The sequence below is a fragment of the Euprymna scolopes genome, chromosome 17 (assembly GCF_053919585.1).
Source record: "Euprymna scolopes isolate OS-2025 chromosome 17, ASM5391958v1, whole genome shotgun sequence".
In the NCBI taxonomy this organism is placed as follows: domain Eukaryota; kingdom Metazoa; phylum Mollusca; class Cephalopoda; order Sepiida; family Sepiolidae; genus Euprymna; species Euprymna scolopes.
Window position 1 is genome coordinate 119,271,554 of NC_136498.1, and position 12,499 is coordinate 119,284,052.

A 12,499-nucleotide genomic window follows, 5' to 3' on the forward strand; every position below is an offset into this window, starting at 1 on the left:
AGTATTCACTTAAATATAAAAAAAGCAATTAATAACATCAAAATATGTTTATTAACATGTCAGCAAGGGAAACACCAACAAAAAATACACGGCGCTTTTTTATACAAGGTCATTGTGCAGAGGGAGACAACTCTATTTTACTAAGAGATTCGTTCAGTTTTTTCATCTCATAATTTAGGACGCTACTACGAACGATATTTTTATTAAATAAAAAAAAAAGCTGCGACAGATTTTTTTTTTAATCTAACAAAGTTGTAACATTAATGATATAAAATCTTTACGCGACTATTAAGAGAATCGTTTCTGTTTTCATATCACAGTTTGTTTTTTTTATTTTCGACTACATTGCAAAAAATTAAAATGCAACGTGCAACGATAGTTGTAGAGGAATTATTTTTTTCATCTCATAATTTAGGATGCTAAAACCAACGATATTTTTATTAAGTCAAAACATTAAAAAAAAAAAAAAAAAAAAAAAAAAAAAGCTTCGGCGGGCTTTTTTTAACGTAACCAAGTTGCTAACCTTAATAATACAAAACGTAGTCTTTATGCGACTATTAAGAGAAACGTTTCTGTTTTCATATAATTTACGATGCTAAAACCAACGATATTTTCATTAGATAAAAACATTTGAAAAAGAAACTTGCAGCAATTTTTTATAGTTTTTTTTTTTTTTTTTTAACACCATTTTTATTAAAAAGTAAATATGGTGAGGTTCTATTTTTTTAAATTAACAAATGAATGTCATGGTAAGCTTCTTTTTTTTTTTTTTTTTTTTTTGCGAAAATGAAGGAAAATGCAACAATAGTTGAGGAGGAAATTATGATTTTAACAAACAAACTCTTTAATAAAACAAAGACGGAACTGCTTTTTTAAAGCTGTCGACCCGTCCGCGTTTGGACGTTAAACACGTGTACGCACAATTAATTCTTCCGCGTGGAGGTGGACTTGTTACCCTGATGGACTCTTTTTACTCTTGTACATCACTCCGCGAAGTAAGCGAGAAAAAAGAACAGTTTTCTTCTTTACATAAAAAACATTTAATTACCTCAGTCACCGTTCACAAGAAAACAACCCTTTCATGTTTCCTTATCTTATTGCTGTTGCTTAAAAAATAAATGCGGTGCATTTAAATCAGGAGGTGTCGTTCGTTTGATTCTAATTCCTTTTTTATATATATACTAGCGAGGGGTACCCGGCGTTGCCCAGGTGTTTGGAGGTGTGTGTTGAAACTCCGGGGGAGGGGGTTAAAAAAAAAACTCACATGTGGCGAGCGACAAATATTGGATATTTATCTTCCCGAAATCTAGCTAATAGACAGGCGAGCTTCGTTGTTAACTGTGAGATATTACGATTTATATGTGATATAAAAAGTTTTAAAAAGTTGTGAAGCGACCGACCGCTTCTCTGAAAAAAGCCTTTTGTAGACATACAGAAAAAGCGAACACACATACAAACATACATACATTTTCGCTTTTATATTTATAGATATACTAGCAAAAGTACCCGTCGTTGACTGGGTTCAAAAACAGAATACAGAAAACGGATTCTGATTTATGAAAGTATGATAGGTTATGAAAAGGAAGGGTTGTAAATTTGGGTTGAATTTGGGGGTATCAAAACCAAAGCAAAATATGATGAAAGTAAAAATAAAATAGATAAACCCCATAATTTATTATACCATACCTGTTCACACTGAAACATTTATCACAATATTCTGTGGATCTATATTAAAAACCTTGTTAAACTTTGTGACATATTTCCCTTTTATGGAGGTCAGGTGCGAACGAATACCTCATAATTTTATTATACCATATTTCTTCAAACTGAAACATAATTATCAAAGTATACTTACGCAGATAGATATGAAAAGTCTTTATTAAAGTTTGTGCCTATTTCCATTCTATGGAGGCCAGTCCCGAACGCAGACCCTACAATTTTATTATACTATCCCTATTTAAGTTAAAACATACTTATCAAAGTATTCTTATGTACATCTATATCAAAAACTTGTTGGTTGGTTGGTTGTTTTTGTTTTACGGCATATCAACCCTTTTCAGGTTATTTAATGCCGAATCCAAAGATTTTGAAGAATTCTTTTTTAATAGAATATATTTGTTGTTTTCACGTCAGTTTCATTTAACCCATAGTTGGGACCCTAAAAATTTGGTATAATTTGATTATTTAAGAACAAGAACTTGTTTACTTTGGACTTAACGACAACAATATTGTAGTCAACTAGGAAGCAAACCAGTGGAACAGAGTCCCATAGGTGGGCAGAGTAAAGAATGGGGGCGATCAATGAGACGGGTCAGAAAAAAGTGGAACCCTGGTCGTCATCCTATGTTATAAATACAACGCTGGTCTTGGACTCGAGAGACTTTTAAGTCCACTTTACATGGTGCTACGATTTATTTTTGCAGGATTATTTTTTTCTTACTGAAATTTTAATAGTAATGGCGTCAGGTCAACATTACTTGCAACTATTTAATCAGTTGATAAATTTACAGAAAGAAAATCATGAGCTTCATTTGACTGACTGGAGTATAAATCGTTCCTGGGAGACTTGGGCATAAAAAGACATATACCATCCACCCATTATCCCCAAAGTAATGGCCGAGCTGAACTGGCCAAAAGATTGCTCATTGATGGCTATGGCCACCTATGCCACAATTCGACAGCATGGGTGATGATAACATATAGGATCACGGCCCACCAGGACCTCGGATTATCACCAGCTGAAATATTATTCATCCATACAACCACCCGCTCAACCACCTCCCCAAAGGCCAAGAGTGGCAACCAGCGTATCCCTGTGTGATGTACACAAGATGATGTGGAAAAAAATGAATAACGGCATAGTGATGGCAGATGACAAACGTGGAGGCGGATAACAAACCAACGAGTCTGGTCCCACAATACAGCATAAGGGTAATCTGACCACCAAGACAAACGTGAGAACCAACTTTACCAACAAATGACCACAAAATGCCAGTATTGCAGTCAGAAGGTGGAGGGGAGCATGTAACGAATGAGGACGACCGACGAGACATCATCATCTAGTGTTATAAATAAATACAACACTGGTCTCAGACTTGAGAGACTTTTAAGTCCACTTTACAGGCAGTTCTAGGAAAGAAACTTTTGTTCATGGAATCCACGTTTAGGTTTAGGCACTGATAGAGAGTGGGGGGAAATTATTGATAGTGGCTTTAGCTAGCCAAGTGTTCTTTGTGAAAGTTTGGGAGGGGGGGGCATGGATCGGATCAGAGCTCAGCTGAGTACTTGCCATGAAAATAACGATAGAGCAGAGACAGGCTCACGTCTTTTCCGTGAGGAAAGAGGTTGTAGGGAAGAGAAAAAGTCATTACCTACTAGGTTACAAAGTCGGTTTTGAACTCTGTCAAGGCAGGATAGGATACTCCGAGCAGCTCCTGTTCAGATGTGGTAACAGTATTGCATTCTAGGACATACTTGGCTCTTGTACAGGTAGAGGATTGCATCAGTAGTGAGATATGTACTGGAAAAGTAGAATGATTCAAGCATTTTTCCAGTGATTTTGGCAATGGATTTCATATATGTGCTCCATTTCAGATCCAAGAGAAAGTCAGACCCAAAAGCTTGTCATAATATGGAGAGTCCCCAAGACATTCATTTCAATTGGGGCCAAAAGAATCCTCATTGATGGCTACGGCATAATCACGTTGACACACCGGTTCCCATCAGATCACCGAAGTTAAGCAACGTTGAGCCTGGTCATTACTAAAATGGGTGACCAATTTGGGAAGTCCAGGTGCTGTATGTATGTAGGAGGACGTCGACATCTCCCTGCAAAAAAAGTTGCAAAAACCTAACGTCGTCATCTCCCCGAATGGGGATATACATGTGACTGGGGACCGCTTGTGAATTTCATACTCCCATGAAACTTCCTCCTTCGGAGGAAGCCGGTTAAACCCTGAATAGGGTTGGTGCTGACTGCACACAGATTGGGGTCAGAGGGCTGATGATGAATAGAGAAGGGTATGGCACGATGGTCTTCTCACGAAAATAAAATCCGATGGTATTACTGGTCGAATACTTAACATAATTAAATCCTTCTTAAGTAAGAGAAGAATCCAAGTTGTCCTTGATGGTTGTACCTCAAAACAATATGATATAAATGCAGGTGTACCTCAGGGGTCGATCCTTGGACCTTTATTATTCCTGATATTCATAAATGATCTCCCTGATAAAATTGTCTCCGAGATGGGTATATTGCTGATGACACCACGCTCTATAACAAACAGGAAAAGAAAATGAATGAACACGTATCCAAGGCTGTAAAAAGTTTTTGACTTCTAATGGGGGTATGAGACGAATGGATTCGCCAATCATTTTTATAACCAACGGCTGTGCTAAACAACCGATGAAAACGTCGCAAAATTATTATAAAAATCGTTGAATTTTGGATTCAATCAGTTCGCCGTTTGCTACATCACGGACTGCATTTAATTCTTCATCGCCATCTTGGTTACTGATCTGAACTACACCGCCATCTTGGTTACTGATCTGAACTACGCCGTCATCTTTGTTCAACATAATATCTCAGAACTTAAGAGGTTAACTACGCGACGGACCGCATTTGATTCTTGGTCGCCATCTTGGTTACTGATCTGAACTACGCCGCCATCTTTGTTCAACACAATGTCTCAAAACTTAAAGGCAATGGCAGAAACCCTAGAAGAACTTTGGTTTGTGGTGGAATGAGGCTAAAAATAGATGGTCACATTCAATGCTGCCGAGACTAAGCTCCTTTCCTTTAATAACTACAAGAAATCTTCTCAACCAATAATAGCCATGACTAATGATATATTACCTGAAAGTAGTTTGTTCAAACTCCTCGGCTTAACGTTACGAGGGAACATGAGTTGAAACAGATACATTGAGTGCATTGCAAAGGTTGCTGCAAAGAAGGTGGGCTCCCTCTACTGTGCTAGAAAGCTACTTATGCCTAAGAGTATCCTGTACCTTTATAAGACCACTAATCGCCCATGTATGGAGTATTGTTGCCACATTTGGACTGGTGCATCTACTGCTAGTCACTCCCTCTTAGATAGGATTCAAAAGATAGGTGTCAACCTAATAAGTCCCACACTATCATCTAGGCTTCAACCGCTGTCCCATCGACAAAATGTTGCATCTCTCTGCCTGTTTTACAAGTGTTTTAATGGTAGATGCTCTGACGAACTACAAGTAAATATCCTCGACAAACCCAACAAGCAGCAAAATCCCACCCCTACACACTAGAAATCCCTAGATGGAAGAAAGCCTTCTACTCTAATAGTTTTTCCCCTAGGACTGCTAGACTTTGGAATTCCCTTCCAGGTTCCCATTTTCCCGACTGTACTGACATGCAGAAGTTCGAGTGCATTATAAACAGACATCTTGCTGCTCAACTCCCCACATAGTACCCCTACTAATTACGTCCCAGATAGTATTCCCCTACATCAAAGTGACGCTGTGCCTTGTTTTGAGTGAAAATGCAATAAAAAAAAAAAGAGAGAGTTTGGTTTTCGATGCATTAAAATTAACCAACCACCTTTGATCCCATTCCATTATATGCTCAAGATCAGAGGATAGAGAACCAGAGAAATCTTTGCCATTATGCGTGTGAAACAGTTTTTGCATAACTTTAACATAAATTGATCACCCACTTTATGACCATTGCTTAAACAAACAATTGAACCAAATTTACAAAATATTTTTTTTTTATTATTATTATTATTATTATTATTATTATTATTATTATTATTATTATTTAGTTGTCTCAACTTCTGGATGATTTTTGTTGGATTTTTTTTCTTTAAACATCAGATCAATTTCTTTGATTTTAGACATTCAAGCTGTACTTTAACATTGTGTCGTTAATCTGATTAAGTCATTTATGGTGGCTTTTTGTTATGGTTCCAAGCATTCCAGTTACAATAGGAATCGTCTTGTCTTCTTTATATTTCAATAGTCTAATTCCCATTTACTTTTTAATAATTTATTCCTTCAGTCCGGCACCTCTTAGCAGACAATGTTCATTTTTTTTTTTTTTTTGCTGTTTTTTTTTTTCGAATGTTTTTTTTTTTTTTAACATAACTTTTCGTTGACTTTTTTTTCAGGCTGAAGAACTGCTGCATGTTGCAATTACAATGAATTCCTTTCTCAAATTATTACAACAATAACCATATATTATTATAATAATATTTGAAAACGAGGCTATATCAAAGGAAGATCAATCTCATATTCTTAATGTTGCCAAATTGGTCTTTTTAAAGACAGATCTTGCAAATTTAGCCTTTTTTGAACCAGTCTGGCTTCCAAAATTGTATTTGACCTTTTTTCAAAATTTAACATATGGATTAAATAAGGAAGGATCAAGCAGAATATTATATAGATAGAAAAGACTGAGGCTAACAACATCACGGTTGTGAGAGAGAGGCTGCAGAGACTAAGAAAGGGTGCGGCCAATCAAATTACAGATAAGTTTCTGCAACTTATGGAGGACCGAGGACCATCAATTTTCACAAGTTTCTCTCTATCTCTCTCTGGCTAATCCAATCTCATTGTGCCTGGTGAATTTGAATTAAATAAAATATTTTATTAATTTATTTATTGCGGACTATTATTCTCATCTTTTCTTAGTTGTTGTTTAATGTCGTTTCGGCCAACTATTCCTTTGGCCTTCATCAGGTGGTAACCGCGACGGGATAGGAACTCCAAAACTCCTAACTGCATTCTCAGCAATTAATGCCATCCATAGTTGTTGTCATTTCACCATGTTTTAGTCAAGTAAGGCTCTGACCGGCTTTGGGTAGGATTGAAGCCGCTATCTTCAGACAATGCTCACCTGGAACCGTAGAGATTCAACATATCTATCAACTGCGCCATGGGCCCCGAAGGGCGATCAAGGTTGGATTTTTGGTCTTATAAATCCACATTTATTCATTATCTGATCTTCCGTTGTCGGGTCCGTACCGAATGGTATATATTATTTAATTGGAATTCATTATCGAGATGAGTATTATTTGTTAATTTTTTTATTGCGGACTGTTATCCTCATCTTTTTTATTAGTTGTTTCACGACGTTTCGGACGACTATTCTTCTGGCCTTCATCAGGTAGTAACCACGACAGGATAGGAACTCCGAATCTCCAAACTGCATTCTCAGCAATTACTGCCTTCCATAGTTGTTGTCTTGTCACCACGTTTTGGCCAAGTCCCGTCGTGGTTATCACCTGACAAAGGTCAGAGGAATAGTTGGCCGAAAAGTCGTGAAACAACAACTAAGAAAGATGAGGATAATAGTCCGCAATAAATAAATTAATAAAATATACTCATCTCAATAATGAATTCCAATTAAAAATAATATATATAAAATATTTTCTTTAACAGTAAAATAAACACTTCTCTCTCTCTCTCTCTCTCTCTCTCTCTCTCTCTCTCTCTCTCTCTCTCTCTCTCTCTCTTTCTCGCTCTCTTTCTCTCCTTCTCTCTCACACACACTTTCTCTCTTACTTTTTCTCTTTATCTTTCTTGTCATTATGCCCAACGAATCTCTTAATTTTTTATTCTTTTCTGTTCTGTTTAAAAGTAAAAAAAGTAGTTTCCTCTCTCCCCTACATCTTTCTCTCACTATTTCTGCCAATCTTTCTCGACGCATATCTATCTACTTTTTTTGTCCAGTGTATCTGGCGAATTTGACCTAAATAAAATGTTCTGTTTAGAAGCAGAAAATTTTAAATTTCTGACATCTTACACCTCTCCCCACCCTGCACGAATCTGGTCCTTGATTACTTTCTGCACACGACTATTAAATAGACTTTTGCAAAATATAACAATGATGTCCGTTTTGTAATTGCATTTGGTGTACTTTCGGAAATCTCATAAAACACACAGAATTTTCTTTATAAAAAAAGCAAAAAAAAACACCTCCCTTTCTGTTTGTTATATTTTTTATGTTGTACCTTATTTATTCGTACATTTTTGTTTCCCCTGACATTAACTCGTCCTTTAATATGAGATAATTTATACTGAGAACTCTTGTGACCTACGCAACAGCTTTCAGTTTCGACTTCTACACACGTATGGACTCCTTAGACCAATCCAATGTTTTATCTCTCACTGAAATTTCACATCTTTGTTATATCATAAATATCGGAAAAAAAAAAAAGAAATACAAAAAAAAAATTACAAAAAAAAAAAATACAAAAAAAATTACAAAAAAAAAGAAGAAAATTGAGCTCAATTGTACTATAGGGACTATTGTTATATTTCGTCTTGTTTGTATAATATTTTTCCAAATGTTGAATAAAATAAATTCTTTGTCTGGAAAATGACATTTTTTTTTAGCCTAAAATAAAATTCAGATTTACTTTTTAACACACTTGTTCAGGTATCAGGTCCGTTATTGCAAGCATCGATGATCATAACTCTCCAGTCACCTCTATATTCGATCTTTCTGTTGGGATCTATAGTCGTATTTCCAGTGACTCTTTTGAGACTGTCAGTGAACTTTGTTCGTTGTCTTCCTGTGCACTTTTTTTCCGGCGATTTTTCTTAACATCAACCTTTTTTCCAAGCCGTCCGGACTTTAACTTTCTGGCATGGAAAGTATTGAATACTGATCTGCTGTATTCTACCTTACGCATGACTTCTTTGTTTTCCTTTCTGTCCAGGAGATTCGTAAAATTCTTCTTAAGACCCATATCTCTACTGCTTTCAAACGACTTCATCACTGTCCAGCATTCACAACCATAAAGGAAAAGTGACCATATGTACATCTTTTACCGGATGTGTATTCAATAATATCCAGTATATCTGAATAATTTTAATAATTATAAACTCTGTCGAATGTCCAGGTGTCCTTGCTTGTTTGGGTGCATCTTATATATATATATATATATATATATATATATATATATATATATATATATATATATATATATATGTTATATTCCTAAATACTTAGGAAATAAAGACAAACGTGAGTTACACCGAGTGGTATGTGTAATGGGGTTTATTTATAATACAGAAACGTAAGGCTGCTCGCCTAAGGTAAATAGAAGTACATAGTAACAAGTATGGGGAAGAAAGTCTGATAATCAACACGTAAGACTATCCGTCTTACTGCGACTGCTTGTCTGCCGCTGTCTGCCGCTGTCTGCCAAACAGTCCAATATATATATACAGTTTGTAACCGGTGTATAGCCAGTTATGTTCCTTCACAACACCTCCCCCTGAAGCTGAAATCTTCCTGATTTTAGCTTAAATACCTCTTCCTTTTAGGGTCAGGGCTTAATCTCCTGGTAACTTTTCTCTTTCTTGCGCTTTTCCTTCTGGTCAGCGTTACCCGGGGTAAAGGTTTCTGTCCAGCCCGTATGGTCGGTTCAGGCGAAATATTCATTGTTTGCGGTACACACGCTGGTTTTGGTATATCAAAAATATCGCACAATGTTTCCATTGGTGTCTCTTCCACATTTGGAGACAGTCTGGGACGTATTTGATTTCTGTGTCTTTTGCAGACAAAACTTAATCCTTGGATGGTATAGACCATGCTCCCAATCCTTTTTTTGATAATACCTTCAACCCACTGATTTCGTCCATTTTGAAAATTTTTGAAATATACATTTTCACCTGGGGAGAAACACTTGGTATTAAGGTTTTCTTTTTTGAAAACTTTCTTTTTCTCTGGTAGCAGCCTATCGAAGACAGATCTTATCTTTCTTGCAAACATTAGCTCAGCCGGGGAAGAATTGACATTATTATTAGGATTTGGTGTCACCCTGTAAATTGCTAAAAATGTTTGAATACATTGTTCGTCTGTGTCCGTAGTAAGATTTTTCTTAAGTGCCCTTTTAAACGTATCTACAAATTTTTCGGCCAACCCATTCGATCGTGGATGGTACACAGGTGTTGTTATATGTAGAATATTTAGTGAGTCACAGAATTCTTTGAATTCATGAGCAGTAAATGCTGTTCCATTATCGCTCACTAAGGTTTTTGGCACTCCAAAACGGCTAAAAATTTCATTAAGCGCACTCACAGTGTTTTTTGCTGTTGGATGTCTAAACTTAAATATTTCTGGCCATTTTGAAAAAGAATCTACAATAATCAAGTAAAAATAACCATTTATAGGTCCCGCATAATCAATATGCAGACGTGACCAGGGTAGGTCCGTCTTTGGCCATGGCGTCGTTTTTACTGGAGGATCTCGAGCTGCTAATTGACATCCTCTGCATGTCTTGACACATTTTTCAACTTCCTTGTCCATACCAGGCCAGTACACATATCCTCTCATAAGGGATTTCATTCTCGAAATGCCCGGATGACCTGTATGAAATTCCTTCAGAATTTTCCTCTGTAACGTTAGTGGAATTACGATCCTCTCACCATACATGAGCACATCTTCACAGATGGAAAAAGGCGTTGTTTGATCTACCTTTTTATTTTTTTTTATCCATCCCAATTGATTTTTCATTTTCTTAATGAAAATGTCATTTACTGCCTCTTTTTTTATTTTTTCGAAAGTTACCGGAAGTTCACGTATCATATTACACATTGAACTTGTACATTCACTTTCGTCTTTAAGCGCAGCAATTACCGTTTCTTCGAAACTTTCGCTTCTTTTAGGGATCAACCGTGATAATGCATCTGCGTGTCCTAACTTTTTTGAGGATACATGTTCCATCTTAAACTGATAGTTTAAGAGGGTTACAGCCCATCGCTGTAATCGATTCGCAGTATGTGTGGGAATGCCTTTCTTTGATCCAAATAGGGTAAGTAGGGGTTTATGGTCGGTTTGCAAAATAAAAGATCGTCCATGGAGAAATCGATTGTACTTTGTAATTCCAAATATTATCGACAGCGCCTCTTTTTCAATTTGGCTGTAATTTTTCTCCGCTGCAACCAACGTTCTTGAAGCATGGGCGATAGCTTTTGTCCTACCATCCTCATACTTGTGAAGTAATACAGCGCCAACACCGTAATCACTGGCGTCCGTTGCTAGTATTAGTTCCTTTTCTGGATTGAAATGTGCCAATGCTAAGTCTGACAGTAGACATCTTTTGATATTTTGGAAAGCAGATTCACATTCCTTATTCCAGTTCCATTTAACACCCTTTTTCAGTAACTCGTTAAGAGGAGCTCTTAAATTATGTATGTTAGGGATGTAAATTGCATAGTATTGAACTAATCCCAAAAACGATTTTAATTTTGTCACTGAATCTGGAGCAGGCATCTTTTCAATTGCTTCAGTCCTTTGTGGATCCGGTCTTCGACCCTCTTTGTCGATTATTTGACCTAGATATTTAATTTTTTTCATAAAAAAATCGCATTTTTCTGGGCTCAATTTAAAACCAAATTCCTGTATTCTTTTGAATACTTCTTTTACATGCTTCTTATGATCTTGCAAATTTTCACTTTTAATTAGGATATCGTCAAGGTAGGCCATTGAAAATTCCAACCCTGCCAGCATCGTGTCCATAATTTGCTGGAAAATAGCAGGAGCAACCTTTAATCCAAAAGGAAGCCTCTTTAGCTTAAAAATGCCCTTATGAGTATTTATGCCTAAGTATTTGGAGCATTCATCGCTGATCTTAATTTGCAAGTAAGCATCTGAGAGGTCTATCTTAGAAAAAATTTTTCCTCCGTTAAGCTTAGAGAACAGATCTTCTGCGGACGGAAGGGGATAATTATGGTCCAATAGACAGTCATTTAAACCCGTTGAAAAATCTCCACAGACCCTTATTCTGTTATTTTTTTTCTTTACATACACGGTTGGACTTGCCCAATCTGTGTGGTTAACTTTTTCAATGACTTCCAGTTGTTGAAGTCTATCCAACTCTTTTTCGATTGCGTCCATCGCTGAAAAAGGCACATTCCTTTTAGGTTTGAATACTGGAGTGGCATTTTTCTTTAATTCAAATTTTGCCTCTGTCTTAATACAGAGTCCTAGTCCTTCGGCAAAAACATTGGGAAATTCAGTTTTCAAATCCTTCAGGAAGTCTTCCCTTTGGTTTGCTTTTTCTGCAGTTAAAACGTTACAAAACGAATTTATGGGTTTCTCCCATAAATTAAACAGGACAATCCAATCTACCCCAAACAGGCATGTATTCTTTCCTGGTACGACGTACACTTTGGATTTATGAGTCTGGTTAGCGAATGTCACTTTGCATTTTAATTCTCCCTTGAACTCTAATCTTTTGCCGCACACACTTCTCGCCGTCTTTCTGGTTTTCGTTAATTCAGGTCGACCTATCCTTTTCCATATATCTTCATTTATAATACTAATATCTGCACCGCTATCCAGAAGCAATGTAACCAGATGTCCATTTATCCGAACATCAACATATTTCCGTCTTTCGCAGCTTTTTTCTTTATTCATGCGAAGCGTATTTACATTATCGGTCCCTTGTCTTTTCTTCTGGGCACAGTATGTTCCCTTGTGACCTCTGAGACCACATTCATAACATAT

The 12,499-nt window shown here is 36.6% G+C and overlaps 1 pseudogene; it reads left to right on the forward strand.

The window, feature by feature from the left end:
- Positions 1 to 3,686: 3,686 nt before the first annotated feature.
- Positions 3,687 to 3,805, forward strand: LOC145297127 (5S ribosomal RNA; annotated as a pseudogene).
- The last annotated feature ends 8,694 nt before the right edge of the window (positions 3,806 to 12,499 follow it).